This window comes from Helianthus annuus, chromosome 11 (assembly GCF_002127325.2).
Source record: "Helianthus annuus cultivar XRQ/B chromosome 11, HanXRQr2.0-SUNRISE, whole genome shotgun sequence".
Taxonomy (NCBI): domain Eukaryota; kingdom Viridiplantae; phylum Streptophyta; class Magnoliopsida; order Asterales; family Asteraceae; genus Helianthus; species Helianthus annuus.
This window is the reverse complement of record NC_035443.2, coordinates 78,105,870-78,122,655: the sequence shown is the minus strand read 5'-3', so window position 1 is coordinate 78,122,655 and position 16,786 is coordinate 78,105,870. Positions and strand designations below refer to the sequence as shown.

The 16,786-nt window shown below is 38.1% G+C and overlaps 2 long non-coding RNA genes across 4 annotated transcripts; both read left to right on the top strand.

The window, feature by feature from the left end:
- Positions 1–574: 574 nt before the first annotated feature.
- LOC110890097 lies at positions 575–4,733 on the top strand. Of its 2 annotated transcripts, none has more exons than XR_004871177.1 (4): positions 575–878; positions 2,212–2,268; positions 3,124–3,276; positions 4,557–4,733. It is a non-coding gene; the product is annotated as an uncharacterized LOC110890097 (long non-coding RNA). The 2 variants fall into 2 exon arrangements; XR_002564219.2 differs by lacking the exon at positions 4,557–4,733 and adding an exon at positions 3,430–3,697 and having other exon boundaries at positions 576–878.
- A 1,774-nt stretch (positions 4,734–6,507) lies between these two features.
- On the top strand, positions 6,508–9,793 carry LOC110890098. 2 transcript variants are annotated; one of them, XR_004870966.1, is made up of 4 exons: positions 6,508–6,970; positions 8,304–8,360; positions 9,216–9,302; positions 9,522–9,793. It is a non-coding gene; the product is annotated as an uncharacterized LOC110890098 (long non-coding RNA). The 2 variants fall into 2 exon arrangements; XR_002564221.2 differs by having other exon boundaries at positions 6,513–6,970; positions 9,216–9,368.
- The last annotated feature ends 6,993 nt before the right edge of the window (positions 9,794–16,786 follow it).

Genomic DNA, 16,786 nt, shown 5'->3' with positions numbered 1-16,786 from the left:
TAGTAACAAAAACATGGGGTTTCGAACAACGGGTAGGAGAATGTTTCCTACGAAGACTATTATAGGAAACTTGTGTGTGCTCGACCTACATGTACTAATTCTATTAGACGGACGGCCGTGCCTTAGCTTTATGGTTTAAGTTTTGGGAAATAGTTAGACAACTATTTCGTGTTTACATTCTGTGCATACTTGGTAATTATTTTCCTTCCCACGGATGGGGGATTTAATACATGTGTGTTCGTATATCTTTAAAATATATTATTAAGTCTCACTTAATATATATTTATTCCTAACTCCAAAATATAATTATTTTCTCAAAAATATTATATTTTTATTTCACATAATTTTCCCAAAATAATACCTTGACAAAAATACGCGTTCATAAATATTTATTTAAAATGCGTAAGCTACGTTTTAATGATCGAGTGATAATAATAAGTGGTAATAATAATTACCGGTGTAACTTATATATTTATTGTGAAAGCGTTCGTATTATTTTGGATTCGTTAACGTTCGATAATATTATATTTTTGTAACACCCCAAAACTTGTGTGATAGAATATTTTGATGTTTTAATGTCCTACATGATTAGTTAAATTTTAAATGTAAAGGAAGTTTATAAACTTTGAGTAAGTATATGAAAATGATAACAAAGAGTAACCTTGGGGGTTTAATATGTAAAATTTGACAAATTATATAAAAAAAGGGGAAAAGAAAACCCAGTGTTGGGTGTGGGGGTTGCGACGCAGGGAGAGCAGGAAGGGGGAGAACCCTTCTTCTCCATCTTACCAAGAAAATCTACAAATTGAAGGCGATTTTGGATGAATTTCGTTTGCATGTGAACAATTTCTCAATCATCTAAGAGTTCCTAACCTAGGGTAAGTTTTATTATGTCATATGATGTTAGATGATAAGATGAGTTTGAGCAATCCATGATAATTGAATGAATTGAACCTGTAAATGAGTTAGAATCATCATGATGAAGATGAATTTTGCATAAATCCGGTTGTATTAAACACTTGTGATGAAACCCACTAGTAGTAGTAGTAAGAATGGTGACATGGGTGAACCATTCATGTCTAATCTTTGTGCTAAGTTGATGAACTAGGTAGTATGTGATGCATTCTTATGTTAGCTAGTTGGGGTATGGTATAAATTTATTTGATTTTAGTAGTGATGATTAGATGAATGCAAGAAGTGGAAAGTTAAAGCATATAAATACTTGTACATAATGTCTTACAAATGCGAAACCCGCCAAGTGTTTGATAAAATGCCTACAAAGTTTGTGTAAAATAGTTACTTTTGACAACCTTAGATAGTCACCTTGTAAAGGCCGTATCTCATTCGTTATTAGGAGTTAGACAACGAGCCTTATATCGGTGAAAATGTTGTTTCGCATATTACATTTCATATTTGGTCATAAGAGGCTGGTTATGAGATTTAGTGGGTCAAAACAACATGAAAAGTTAGTAAATTCGTTTTGACAGCAAGCTGTTTGGAAGCATTTCAGCTTCTGTGCTGATTTTGTAAAAATCATATAAAATCATAGGAATGTCCGATTTTTACGATCTTTATATGCTTAGAAAGATCTCTGAGTGTAGATCATTTCATATTTGAACATGAAGAACTGAATCAGAAGATAAATGGGTTAAAATGTGTCGTGAACAGCTGCTGCGCAGAAAGTTGCTGCACATTTTTTTTAGTATAAATATTAAGTAAAAATAGTTGTATTGTTATGCACACTTGTATGAATCATGAACTACTTATTTTAATAAATTATTAGTAAGTTATTTGATTGTTTTAAGTGTCTAAAACACTTACCAACTAGTCTATGCATATGATTGCACCAACGGGTCGAAACGGGTTGTTGATAGAAAATAGTAGAATGGATGTGTAAAAACCAAGGTGTTAAGAAATGGTATGAAATGTTTAATGTATGAAACAAGTTGCCTAACTTAGAAAATGTTATCATTCTAAGTATGGAATTTTGAAAGAATAATGAACATGATGTAAATACATAATTATGCATGCTAGAAGCTCATGTATGACTTTTGTGATGATGGAATGATAAATTGTTAGATTGATTAGCATTGTAGTATTGTGATACATGTTGAACTCGTTAAGCGATTGACACGTGAATAGAAGTGTGATTAGTGATGCGTATGATTACGTATACATGTTGAACTCGTTAAGCGATTGACACGTGAATAGGAGGATAACGGGTCAAGATAAGGCAAGGTGACAAATACACTTATTGGAGTACTCAAGGTAAGTGATTTCTATAATCATTTCTTTAGTTGTTCAAGTAATATAATGTTTTAATTATTAAGTTCATATGAAGTTGAGGTCAAATCAATAGATTATTTTGATAAATGCACGAATGGGTCGAATAATTCATAGATGAATAACAAGCCGAATACGTATAAGTTAAGAAATTCCTTAACTCGGATGTTGGACTTCAAGATCACATGATAGAATATTAAATTACAATCATATAGGAAGTAACGTGACGCAAAACGGATGAAAAATGAGAGAGTTATGTCCGTTTCGGTAAGGATTAATGGCTAGGAAAAGTGCAGAGTTGACACGGCCGGGTGGTGAACTGACACGGCCGGGTGAAGGTTCTGTCAAAAATATTATTTATGTGATTTATGCGCCGTAGGCTTCGGTATATTATCCGTGAACTACGACGGGCCTCCCAAACATGATTTCGAGTGTTTCCTTGACGATTATAAGTTGTAAACCCAAGTCTAAGCCTCATGTAATTTATATAAGAGTGTGATAGATGTATGTAATGAAGTTGGACATGTATTACATGTAAATGTATACAAAAATACGTACGGAACACGTAGGTATGAATACATGATTGTAGGTATGATTAAATGTATATTAGGTATGTAGATGTGTATGATTGTAAGTTTGTATGTGTGCAAGTATGTGCGAATGCATGATTTGGATGCATTTGAGAATTAGCGTTACTAATAATGCCCTTGGGTTTGGAATATAAGTTAATTGGATGCATTTAAATGGTTGACGTCCTTTTTATGAAGATGTAGTAAATGAATATGTTGAGATTACGGGTTTGGCTAACCAAGTTATTATTGAGTATGTTTGAAAGTGCAGGTTATGAATGTCGGACTTTCGAAGTGTTGATATAATAATGAAACGGTTGAATGTTGAAAGGATAATCGGATTGAAGTAACTTATGCGGTTAGAATATGCTATGGACGTTTTAGTTTATACAACATTTTATGTTTGGTCATCATCTACCAACGGGTTAGTTGTTTGAAAATATATGTCATACCCATTTAATTGGGTAATCGAATGCGTGAGAAAAATGAAAGTACATGCACGAATGGAACTAAAGTGACGGTTTTATAAGTAAATAAGTAAATGACTAACTTTTTAAAGCTTTGTTGTTGAATGTAGGTAAATCCTCAATTCAGGCGACTTGGAGAATCGGAGCGCGTGTTCATGTTATGTCATACCAAACGCTTCCGCTAGCTTGTTCAAATGTTTTTAGTCCAAAATTTGTTGTTTTGGTTCTTAGTTGTATTTTGTCGAATGAATCGTAGAATTGTATCTAGTTTGTTTATGTTTAAAACAGGGGTATGCTCGTTTTATGGACGGGTCATGCCCACTTTTTGTTAAATTAATGCACCTGCGTTATTGATATTATCATTTAAAATTCCGAAAAGTTGGACACTTTTAAGAAAATTTTTATATTTCTGGTGTCCTTCAGTCGTCTTTTATTAGACGCAAACGCGGACGTAACAAGTTGGTATCAGAGCCTAGGTTTGAGGGATTCGAGCAAGAGTAATAATAGTGCTTGAACTCAAACCGAAGGCTCGTGTAAAGGTGTGCTCGCTCCGAGGTCGCCAATGAGGTAAAATTTTAAGTATTCGTTTAATACGAGTATGATGTAAATATTTAAGCTATATATATGTATATATATACAGGAAGTAAAGTTGGAGGTTAAACGAGAAGTTCAGGGACCGTATGGCTGGAACCGAACCGAAAAACGATTAATAAGCCCAAAACAAAGAATGCAGCGATTTTAGTAAACGTGAGGCCGTCGCCGACGGGTTGTTACCCGTCGCCGACGCCCCTTTTTGGGCCGACGCCCTATCTAACTGCTTACGGGAACTCTGGCCGACGCCCTTTTTAAGAGCCCGTCGCCGACGGACATCTTAGCCGTCGCCGACGGCTTACATAATTTCAGTCCGCTGAAATTTCAAGTTTTCATAATTTTAACTAACCGTCCATCCCGGAAGCCCGATTCACGGATTCCATTGAGTTCTTATGAGACTAAGTAAGCCGTGTAGGGATAGAACAAATTGATAGTAAATGGTTGTGCGTAATGGTATGAAACAAAAGACGAATGTATGAAGTGAAGCTCGAAATGTAAGACTGTGAATAAGTAATATGGACTAATGAACTATGATGTGTTGAAAGCTTATGATCCGTATTAAATGTAAACATGACATTGTGTAGATGGCTGATGCAAGCAACGTTAATGATGATGATGATACTAATGTGTTAAATGTTTTGTGAAGGGTAAGCGCAATTGTTGGAAGAGATGATCCGTGAATGCGGTCTAGGACCGGCATCGAGGCAAGTAATGAAACAAATTGACCCCAGGTACGTAAACCTAACGTATGGGCGTATGAAATGGTATGGTTAAGCAAGTGAAAGAAAAATTTTGAACAATTATGATAACGACATGGTAAATAATTTTAAAAATGTAAAACGTGCCGAAACTTAATTCTTCGGGCATAATGTGGCGATTACGCGAAGACACGAAACTAGTACGTGGATTGTGTACCTGGCCAGTACACAAGAAACGTATGACGTTCGTGAGACCGCGGTAATTGTTACAGGTACGTTCGTTAGAATTGGGTAGCAGGTGGGCGTATGGGTGAAATGAGTAGTAAGACTCTCGGGAGATTGAGAGTACTTCGTACGAGTAAAAAGTGCAAATGATAAGAATAAAATGTTGAATCTGTAAAAAGTACAGACCAACAATGTATGAATGCCATGCTTGAATCCGCGAGACGGATTCAAGGAATGCAAGATACGAATGCGATGCTTGAATCCGCGAGATGGATTCAAGGAATGAAAGATACGAATGCGATGCTTGAATCCGCGAGACGGATTCAAGGAATGAAAGAAACGAATGCGATGCTTGAATCCGCGAGACGGATTCAAGGAATGAAAGATACGAATGCGATGCTTGAATCCGCGAGACGGATTCAAGGAATGAAAGATACGAATGCGATGCTTGAATCCGCGAGACGGGTTCAAGGAATGAAAAGCATGAATGCAATGTTCAAATCCGCGAAGCGGACTTGAGGTATAAAAAGGCGAAACTAGTCTACATAAGAAGAAGTCGATAGCTTGACCATGTTAAGTAAATGTAAAGCAAATTAGCAAAAGAATGATAAGAATGAAAATATTCGAATGTGTAAGTAATTACGGACCGAACAAGTAAATATTCCTTAAGTAATATGACCCAAATTATGTTTAAACTTATATATATATATATATATACATAAATATATTTTTGCAAATGCGTTGTATGCAAGAATGGTAGAAGTATTAAATGGGACATACGGGTCAGATGGCGATCGCCATTTGAACTCGGTAGTTAATGATTTGAGTTGTTAAGTTTTATACTCATAGATGAGCTTGAAGAATAGAGACGCAATGTCACTAATCGGAAAGGAATAATCATCGTAAGGCATGGATAACGAATCAATGGAATTTACTTCCGTCAGGTATGTTCATAATGATTGTCGAGTGGTATAGAACTTGAATGCTCGTAACTGTGGAAATTCTGATAGAATGTAAGAGACAACAAGTATCGTTAAGAAATACTAACCTTGATGCTCGGCTTGTTGGCCATGTTCATTTGAACAAGACATTGTACAAAAGATAAGCATGGCATGGATAACAATAGTAACCATGGAAATAATGCTTAGTTTTCGTGTTAAGTACGGATAAGTAAGTTTAAGAAGGGTGGTTTTGGTTGTAACCGTAAGTCTTTCGAATGATTATAAATGCGTATGATAAAATATCGACCCCTCCTATAAGCTTAAGGGTAATCAGAAGTAAGGATAGAAATGGAATGTTAAGGAAGGCTCATAGTGAATAAAATGAAAGATAGTATATGATGTATGAATAAAATAAAATGGATTGATTTATTTCAAGTAGTGAATATATATATATATATATGTAATATGCTTAAATAGGATGTTAGATACAAGCCATAGACTTAGTCTGTATGATTAATAACTGTATACACTTGGAATAAATTCGATGAATGAAGCGCTAGTGATGGTATGTGCTAGGAGCTAGCATTTTAAAGTGAAGACGACACTAATAAGAGCTCTGGATCAGATTCTAACTTTAATGCGATTATGAAAGTAATTTACTTGATTTAAGAACGGAGGGGCAATGTGTACGAAGACGTTTATGAATGAATGAGATTCTTGCCAAGATATCGAATGCATCCCTGTGGTAGTAAGCATTGTAAATGAAGAAATGAAAGAGTAGGAGTAGAATTGGTCCAGTCGTAATGAGAAAGGTTTCGGGGACGAAACCTCCTTTAAGGGGGGTAGACTTGTAACACCCCAAAACTTGTGTGATAGAATATTTTGATGTTTTAATGTCCTACATGATTAGTTAAATTTTAAATGTAAAGGAAGTTTATAAACTTTGAGTAAGTATATGAAAATGATAACAAAGAGTAACCTTGGGGGTTTAATATGTAAAATTTGACAAATTATATAAAAAAAGGGGAAAAGAAAACCCAGTGTTGGGTGTGGGGGTTGCGACGCAGGGAGAGCAGGAAGGGGGAGAACCCTTCTTCTCCATCTTACCAAGAAAATCTACAAATTGAAGGCGATTTTGGATGAATTTCGTTTGCATGTGAACAATTTCTCAATCATCTAAGAGTTCCTAACCTAGGGTAAGTTTTATTATGTCATATGATGTTAGATGATAAGATGAGTTTGAGCAATCCATGATAATTGAATGAATTGAACCTGTAAATGAGTTAGAATCATCATGATGAAGATGAATTTTGCATAAATCCGGTTGTATTAAACACTTGTGATGAAACCCACTAGTAGTAGTAGTAAGAATGGTGACATGGGTGAACCATTCATGTCTAATCTTTGTGCTAAGTTGATGAACTAGGTAGTATGTGATGCATTCTTATGTTAGCTAGTTGGGGTATGGTATAAATTTATTTGATTTTAGTAGTGATGATTAGATGAATGCAAGAAGTGGAAAGTTAAAGCATATAAATACTTGTACATAATGTCTTACAAATGCGAAACCCGCCAAGTGTTTGATAAAATGCCTACAAAGTTTGTGTAAAATAGTTACTTTTGACAACCTTAGATAGTCACCTTGTAAAGGCCGTATCTCATTCGTTATTAGGAGTTAGACAACGAGCCTTATATCGGTGAAAATGTTGTTTCGCATATTACATTTCATATTTGGTCATAAGAGGCTGGTTATGAGATTTAGTGGGTCAAAACAACATGAAAAGTTAGTAAATTCGTTTTGACAGCAAGCTGTTTGGAAGCATTTCAGCTTCTGTGCTGATTTTGTAAAAATCATATAAAATCATAGGAATGTCCGATTTTTACGATCTTTATATGCTTAGAAAGATCTCTGAGTGTAGATCATTTCATATTTGAACATGAAGAACTGAATCAGAAGATAAATGGGTTAAAATGTGTCGTGAACAGCTGCTGCGCAGAAAGTTGCTGCACATTTTTTTTAGTATAAATATTAAGTAAAAATAGTTGTATTGTTATGCACACTTGTATGAATCATGAACTACTTATTTTAATAAATTATTAGTAAGTTATTTGATTGTTTTAAGTGTCTAAAACACTTACCAACTAGTCTATGCATATGATTGCACCAACGGGTCGAAACGGGTTGTTGATAGAAAATAGTAGAATGGATGTGTAAAAACCAAGGTGTTAAGAAATGGTATGAAATGTTTAAGGTATGAAACAAGTTGCCTAACTTAGAAAATGTTATCATTCTAAGTATGGAATTTTGAAAGAATAATGAACATGATGTAAATACATAATTATGCATGCTAGAAGCTCATGTATGACTTTTGTGATGATGGAATGATAAATTGTTAGATTGATTAGCATTGTAGTATTGTGATACATGTTGAACTCGTTAAGCGATTGACACGTGAATAGAAGTGTGATTAGTGATGCGTATGATTACGTATACATGTTGAACTCGTTAAGCGATTGACACGTGAATAGGAGGATAACGGGTCAAGATAAGGCAAGGTGACAAATACACTTATTGGAGTACTCAAGGTAAGTGATTTCTATAATCATTTCTTTAGTTGTTCAAGTAATATAATGTTTTAATTATTAAGTTCATATGAAGTTGAGGTCAAATCAATAGATTATTTTGATAAATGCACGAATGGGTCGAATAATTCATAGATGAATAACAAGCCGAATACGTATAAGTTAAGAAATTCCTTAACTCGGATGTTGGACTTCAAGATCACATGATAGAATATTAAATTACAATCATATAGGAAGTAACGTGACGCAAAACGGATGAAAAATGAGAGAGTTATGTCCGTTTCGGTAAGGATTAATGGCTAGGAAAAGTGCAGAGTTGACACGGCCGGGTGGTGAACTGACACGGCCGGGTGAAGGTTCTGTCAAAAATATTATTTATGTGATTTATGCGCCGTAGGCTTCGGTATATTATCCGTGAACTACGACGGGCCTCCCAAACATGATTTCGAGTGTTTCCTTGACGATTATAAGTTGTAAACCCAAGTCTAAGCCTCATGTAATTTATATAAGAGTGTGATAGATGTATGTAATGAAGTTGGACATGTATTACATGTAAATGTATACAAAAATACGTACGGAACACGTAGGTATGAATACATGATTGTAGGTATGATTAAATGTATATTAGGTATGTAGATGTGTATGATTGTAAGTTTGTATGTGTGCAAGTATGTGCGAATGCATGATTTGGATGCATTTGAGAATTAGCGTTACTAATAATGCCCTTGGGTTTGGAATATAAGTTAATTGGATGCATTTAAATGGTTGACGTCCTTTTTATGAAGATGTAGTAAATGAATATGTTGAGATTACGGGTTTGGCTAACCAAGTTATTATTGAGTATGTTTGAAAGTGCAGGTTATGAATGTCGGACTTTCGAAGTGTTGATATAATAATGAAACGGTTGAATGTTGAAAGGATAATCGGATTGAAGTAACTTATGCGGTTAGAATATGCTATGGACGTTTTAGTTTATACAACATTTTATGTTTGGTCATCATCTACCAACGGGTTAGTTGTTTGAAAATATATGTCATACCCATTTAATTGGGTAATCGAATGCGTGAGAAAAATGAAAGTACATGCACGAATGGAACTAAAGTGACGGTTTTATAAGTAAATAAGTAAATGACTAACTTTTTAAAGCTTTGTTGTTGAATGTAGGTAAATCCTCAATTCAGGCGACTTGGAGAATCGGAGCGAGCGCGTGTTCATGTTATGTCATACCAAACGCTTCCGCTAGCTTGTTCAAATGTTTTTAGTCCAAAATTTGTTGTTTTGGTTCTTAGTTGTATTTTGTCGAATGAATCGTAGAATTGTATCTAGTTTGTTTATGTTTAAAACAGGGGTATGCTCGTTTTATGGACGGGTCATGCCCACTTTTTGTTAAATTAATGCACCTGCGTTATTGATATTATCATTTAAAATTCCGAAAAGTTGGACACTTTTAAGAAAATTTTTATATTTCTGGTGTCCTTCAGTCGTCTTTTATTAGACGCAAACGCGGACGTAACAATTTTACCCCTAAAAATAATATTATGTATCTTCACAAATAATTGACAAGTAACGTTGTGAAAAATATATTTACTAAATATATATTTATCACGTTTAATTTTGTGAAAATCCCACCTCCGATATTTTGTAAATAAAGTCGTGGCGAAACTTATATTTTGAAAACATGTCGAAAAGTATTTCTAACACTTATAGTGAAAATATTTCTAAGTGTTAGGTTTTTGGAAAAATTTCGCCAGAGTTTCCTCTGTAACTGGAGGTGGCCACACTTTCAAGCGTATCATTTTCTTTTATAAATCAATCCAACAATTTCCTTATTCAACCAAAACAATGTTCCAAACAACAAACTAGTCAATAAATATATAAATCGCAAAAATCACATGAACTTGTAGTTTTCTAAAATTATGAAGTAAATCCCATTACTTTTAGCGGATCTTTATATAAAGCAATCCGATTTCGTAAAAACCTCGTTTTTAGAGAATTTCCGTCTTTACAACTTCTCGTCATCTTTTACAAAAATAGTTATTTTGTCGAAACTTTGTGCTACACAAGTGTTTACACACTTGTGTGTTCTAAAAATCATTCTTGTTAGTGTAAGATCCGTCTTTAGAAAACATAATTTCTTTGATACTTGGTTCTTTGAAAATACCGCTTGTAGATCCGTATATCTACTAGTTTTAATCACTATTTCACAAGCAAAATCGTTTTTACACAAGTTCATGATTTGTGTGTGGTAGAGTTTCATTTTTAACCCTTGTTACTTCTAAAACAACCTTATGTCATGATCCAAGATCATGACCAATCCGGGTTAAACGATGATCCGAGCTACCACAACATAGATCGGGCCTAAATAACTGCACAAATCAAATACTACAAGATTTACACAACAAACAAGCTTTTAACCATCACTTTTAGTGTTTTTAGTAGACTTTCATGTTTCAACTTGCATGTTTACGAGTTTTAACCGTTACAAATCATTTTAACCACTTCAAAATAGTTCGAGAGGGTGATTATGGCAACTTACTACTAGCTCGAGGCTAGGGAAGAATCTAGACGCAAAATGAGAGGATAAAAGCAATAGAGTGAGGTCCTTCGTCTTCCGAATGCACCAAGCCTCCTTATACGTGATCCTTAACACTTGTATGGACTTGGAATGTGAAGATCAAAGCTCGAAAAATTGATGGGTGTGTAGGGGATCTCGGCCGAGAGCTCTAGAGAGGAGAGGGAAAGTGTTGTTTTGTGTGGTGAGTTGTGAATGTTATGGTGTGCCATCTCATGTTCTTATAGACCATCACAAGTTCTTTATCCATGAGTCCCTATGTCTCCTTGATTTTAGACATAAGAGATTATTATAATCAAAATGGTACAATTGATGGTCACAATGTGACCGAAATCAGCCAAGGGGGGGGGGGTTCTTGGTTAGTTTCCAACTAATCATTAGTCAATAGTTAGGTTAATCTAGTTAGTTAAGTGATTAACCCGGTTAGTAGTGTGTTGTGCTTTATGGCGGGTGTTAGGGTATTCAGGGACCCTAACTGGCTCAGAAAAAGATAAATAATGTAATTGACAATATTTTCATGTTCCGGGTAAAGTCCGGTTGTTCGGTTGGATAGTAATCCGTTAAAGCGTTAAACAAAGCTTTAAAGTGTCGTTAATACCATTTTTAGTGACACAACTTATTCCCGACACTTTGGAAAGTGTCTAGTAATATTTTTCTCATGTTTTGGCACTTTATTAATTAGCTAAAAGCTGAATTGTTTATTAAAGTGCTGAGTTTTGTGCTTAGTGTACGTTTTAGGCACATCCAGTCATTGTAACTTATTCCTAGAGACGCAGTTCTACAACCCTTGTATCTTCACACTCACTATTGGTGTAGTAACTATTTCTGGCTCATACAGGCCTTAGAGGCAGTGTCTGCCTGATGCTGGCTTTATCAGCATGTTCAATAGGTTATCCGTTTATATTGCTACTGTGCTTTTGTGCATCATGTTTGTCACTAAGGTTCAACATGTAAATAATGTAGTGACGGTAAATGGAGTATGATGCAAGTATGTACAAGTATCAGAAATCAAGTAGCAGTTTGTTCACAATTTCAGGTAAGCACAGTAATTAAGCAGTAATTAATCATTAATTAAGTCGTACGGATACCTGGTTTAGTGAGGGTTGTCACATTCTCCCCCCGTTAGGAAAATTTCGTCCCGAAATTTTATGTTCTGCTTCTAGTCGCAGGGTTCTTGGGAAATAAGTGGGGGTATTTCTCTTTCATCCGGTCCTCACGCTCCCAGGTGTATTCAGGACCATGTCTGGCATTCCAACGAACTTTGACGAGCTTGACACTGCTCTGGCGGGTCTTGTTCACTTTCCAATCCGTAACCTCAACAGGTTCTTCAACAAAATGGAGCGTGTCGTCAACATGAATTTCGTCGGTAGGAATGACAACGGTATCTTGAGTTGGACTCTTCTTCAAATTGGATACATGAAATGTATCATGAACTCCATTCAGTTCAGCAGGTAAGTCCAGCTTGTAAGCTACTAGCCCAATTCTCTCCAAAATTCTGAACGGACCAATATACCGCGGATTCAACTTTCCACGCTTTCCGAAGCGTGCCACACCCTTCCAGGGTGATACCTTCAACAAAACGATATCACCTACGTCAAACTCTAGAGGTTTCCTTTTTCGATCCGCGTAGGCTTTCTGACGGTCACGAGCCGCACTTATGCGATCTCGGATCTGTGCAATCTTATCTGTGGTTTCCTGGACTACATCAGGACCAACCAACTGTCTATCACCTGCGTCAGACCAACAAAGCGGTGATCTGCACTTGCGCCCATATAAAGCTTCGAATGGCGCGGCACCAATACTGGTGTGGTAGCTGTTGTTGTATGAAAATTCGACCAAAGGCAAATGTTTATCCCAGCTACCGCCCAAATCCATAACACATGCTCTCAGCATGTCTTCCAAAGTTTGTATCGTCCGTTCGCTTTGACCATCGGTCTGCGGGTGAAACGCGGTGCTCATATTCAATTGCGAGCCAAAAGCTTCTTGGAAGGATTGCCAAATCCTTGATACGAACCTTCCGTCTTTATCAGAGATGATTGAGAGAGGTACTCCATGGCGTGTAACAATCTCTCTCATGTAAATTTCGGCCAGCTTGCTCGTATTATCCTTCTCTCTGATAGGTAAGAAGTGCGCTGACTTCGTTAATCGGTCCACTATTACCCAAATAGTGTCATGGCCTCTTGGTGTTCTTGGCAACTTTGTAATAAAATCCATGGAGATTTGTTCCCATTTCCTCTTGGGAATCTCTGGTTGTTGCAGAAGTCCTGAAGGCTTCTGGTATTCCGCTTTCACTTTAGCGCATGTTAAACACTTGCTCACATAAACAGCCACATCGCCTTTCATCCTAGGCCACCAGTAGTAATCTTTAAGATCTTGGTACATCTTATCCGCTCCAGGGTGGATAGAGTACCGCGATTTGTGAGCTTCATCAAGGATAACTTTCCTCAAACCTCCAAACAAAGGAACCCAAATCCTTTTCTCAAAACGTAACGTTCCTTCCTCGTTTGGCACTAATTGCTTCTCCATCCTACGGAGATATTCCTTTTCAAGGTTTCTTTCCTTGAGAGCTTCTTTTTGTGCGGCACGAATGCGCAAGGAAAGATTGGTTTGGATGATCATCTCTAAAGCCCTAACCCTTATGGGCTTGATCCTCTCTTTTCGACTTAGGGCATCGGCGACCACATTCGCCTTCCCTGGATGATACTTTATCTCGCAGTCGTAATCATTCAACAACTCAACCCATCGTCTTTGTCTCATATTCAGCTCCTTCTGGTTGAATATGTGTTGTAGGCTCTTGTGATCTGTAAAAATTGTACACTTCGTACCATAAAGGTAGTGTCTCCAGATCTTTAGTGCAAAAACCATTGCGCCTAGTACCAAATCATGTGTGGTATAGTTCTTTTCGTTCACTTTCAGCTGTCGTTACGCATAAGCAATAACCTTTTGGCGTTGCATCAACACACAACCCAATCCTTGACGCGAAGCGTCGCAGTATACCACAAAATCATCCGTACCTTCTGGTAGTGCTAAGATTGGCGTATTGCAGAGTTTATCCTTCAATATTTGGAACGCTTCTTCCTGTTTGATTCCCCAATCAAACTTCTTATCCTTCTGCGTGAGGAGCATCAATGGTTGAGCGATTTTCGAAAAATCCTAAATGAATCTCCGATAATAGCCCGCCAAACCCAAGAATTGTCGAATCTCGGTTGGCGTCTTTGGCGTTTCCCAATTCTTAATCGCTTCGATCTTGGTTGGATCCACGTGGATTCCGTCTCCATTCACCACGTGTCCAAGGAACTGGACTTCTCGTAGCCAAAACTCGCACTTAGAGAACTTGGCGTACAACTGTTCTTTCTTCAGCAGCTCCAAAATAGCTCTTAGGTGCTGTTCGTGCTCAGCCTTCGTCTTTGAATAAATCAAGATGTCATCGATAAACACAATCACGAACTTATCCAAGTAGGGCTTGCAAACTCTATTCATCAAATCCATGAACACTGCAGGTGCATTTGTCAACCCAAACGGCATAACTAGGAACTCGTAGTGTCCATATCGAGTTCTGAAGGCTGTCTTCGGGATACTCTCCTCTTGTATCCTTAACTGATGGTATCCAGATCGAAGATCGATCTTTGAATAAAAGCTTGAGCCTTGCAGTTGGTCAAACAGATCATCATTCCTTGGCAGAGGGTATCTATTCTTTATCGTCAGCTTATTCAACTCTCTGTAGTCAATGCACATACGGAAACTACCATCCTTCTTCTTGACAAACAAAACTGGAGCTCCCCAAGGCGAGAAGCTTGGTCGGATAAATCCCTTGTCTAACAACTCTTGAAGTTGTGTCGACAGCTCTTGCATCTCCGACGGAGCAAGTCTATAGGGTGCCTTAGCCACAGGCGCGGCGCCTGGAACTAAGTCGATGTGAAACTCTACTTGCCTTTGAGGCGGCAGTCCAGGCAAGTCTTCTGGGAAGACTTCTGGATATTCCCTCACGACAGGGATGTCTTCGATCCTTGGTTCTGCAGCTTTCTTGTCTACAATGTGTGCCAGAAAGGCAGCACATCCCTTCTGTAAACACTTTCGTGCTTTCAAGCAGCTGATAATTCTTAACGGCGTATCACGCTTCTCTCCGTGAACCACAATTGTTTCGCCATCATTGGTTGGGATACGAACGACCTTTTAATGACAAACTATTTCTGCCTTGTTGCCTGATAACCAATCCATTCCTACCACCACGTCGAAGCTTCCCAACTGGACTGGTAGTAGATCCAGAGCAAACTCACGCTCTCCCAATTCGATCACACAACCTCTGATAACTTCATTGGCTTCTACCAACTTTCCATTGGCCAATTCGATCGAGTACGGTATATCTAACTTACTACTGGCTAAACCAAGCATATTCTTAAATTCTAACGACACGAAGCTATAATCGGCGCCAGTATCAAATAAAACGGATGCATAGCGTTGGTTTACAGGGAACGTACCAGTAACGACATTGGGATCCTGGCGCGCTTCCCTAGCTTCAATATTAAACACTCTTCCACGGGCTTGGTTCAACCCTGGGCAGTTCCTCTTGTAATGCCCAAGATCACCACAGTTGAAGCATCCGGATCTCTGCCCGTTTCCACCAGCTTGATTATTCCTTTGATTACGATTCACAGCACCCGCTTGATTAGCATTGTTGCCTCGATTTCCATTACCTCCATTGTTTCCTTGTGGGCGATTTCCATTCCCACCCCGGTTATTATTTCTGTTTCCGAATCCTCCCTGGCCTCCCTGGCCAACAGTGGCCCAACAAGAATCCTTCAAGTGGCCAGGTTTTCCACATGCTTAGCATACTTTCACAGTACAATGGCCAGAATGGTGTCGTTGGCAGGTATCACACTTGGGTTGGGTGCCCATATATCCTTTTCCTTTCTTCCCACTACCCGCTGTAACCTGAGCTGGCATGCTTGTCTCTCCTTTCTTAACCATCCCGCTGGTGCCTTGCTTGAAGTTCGAGAACTTCCGCTTGTTACCTCCTGATGACTCGACGTGAGTCTCTTTCTTCTTAGGCTCAGCATCATTGAACTTGTTCAGGCGAATAGCTTCCTCAGTGAGAGCCACGCTCAAATCAATCGCCTCAGTAATAGTCGCAGGCTTGGAGGAGGTCACCATGCTTATGATTTGAGGAGCTAATCCCCAAATAAAACGTTCAATTCTCTTGAACTCAGGAGTGACCATGTAGGGTACCACATGTGACAGGTCATGGAACCTCTGAACGTATTCTGCGATCTTTGGACCTTCCATCTTTAAATGCCAAAATTCAGTTTCCAATCGTTGGATTTCCGCGCGGGAACAGTACTTTTTGCGCATAAGTTCCTTCAGTTCGGTCCAGGTTAGCGCGTAGGCAGCAGCTTCACCAAGTGTCTGTACTTGCAAATTCCACCAGGATAGGGCTCCATCCAAAAATAGCCCAGAGATATAGGTGACTTGCTGGTCTGGTGCACATTTGCTCATGCGAAGAACAGATTCAGTTTTCTCAGCCCAACGAACAAAGGCGACAGCACCTCCAGTGCCATCAAAGTTGACAGGCTTGCGGTCTAGAAACTGCTTGTAGGTGCACCCTGCACATACATTATAACATGTGAACGGCATTAGCATCTTTGCTATAGATATCCAATTAGGTCATGGTATGCCTTAATGACTTAGTATTACCATGAGGTGGGTTGGTGTTGCCAGTGTTGCCAGAGTTACTTCCACTAGTCCCTCCTTGGGAGGCGGCGTATTGTGCGATGGCAGCAGCGATGATTTGCTGGAGTTCTGCCTGATTGGTAGGCATTTGTGGTTGTTGACGTCTCGGCGGCATCTTCTAAAAGATGGG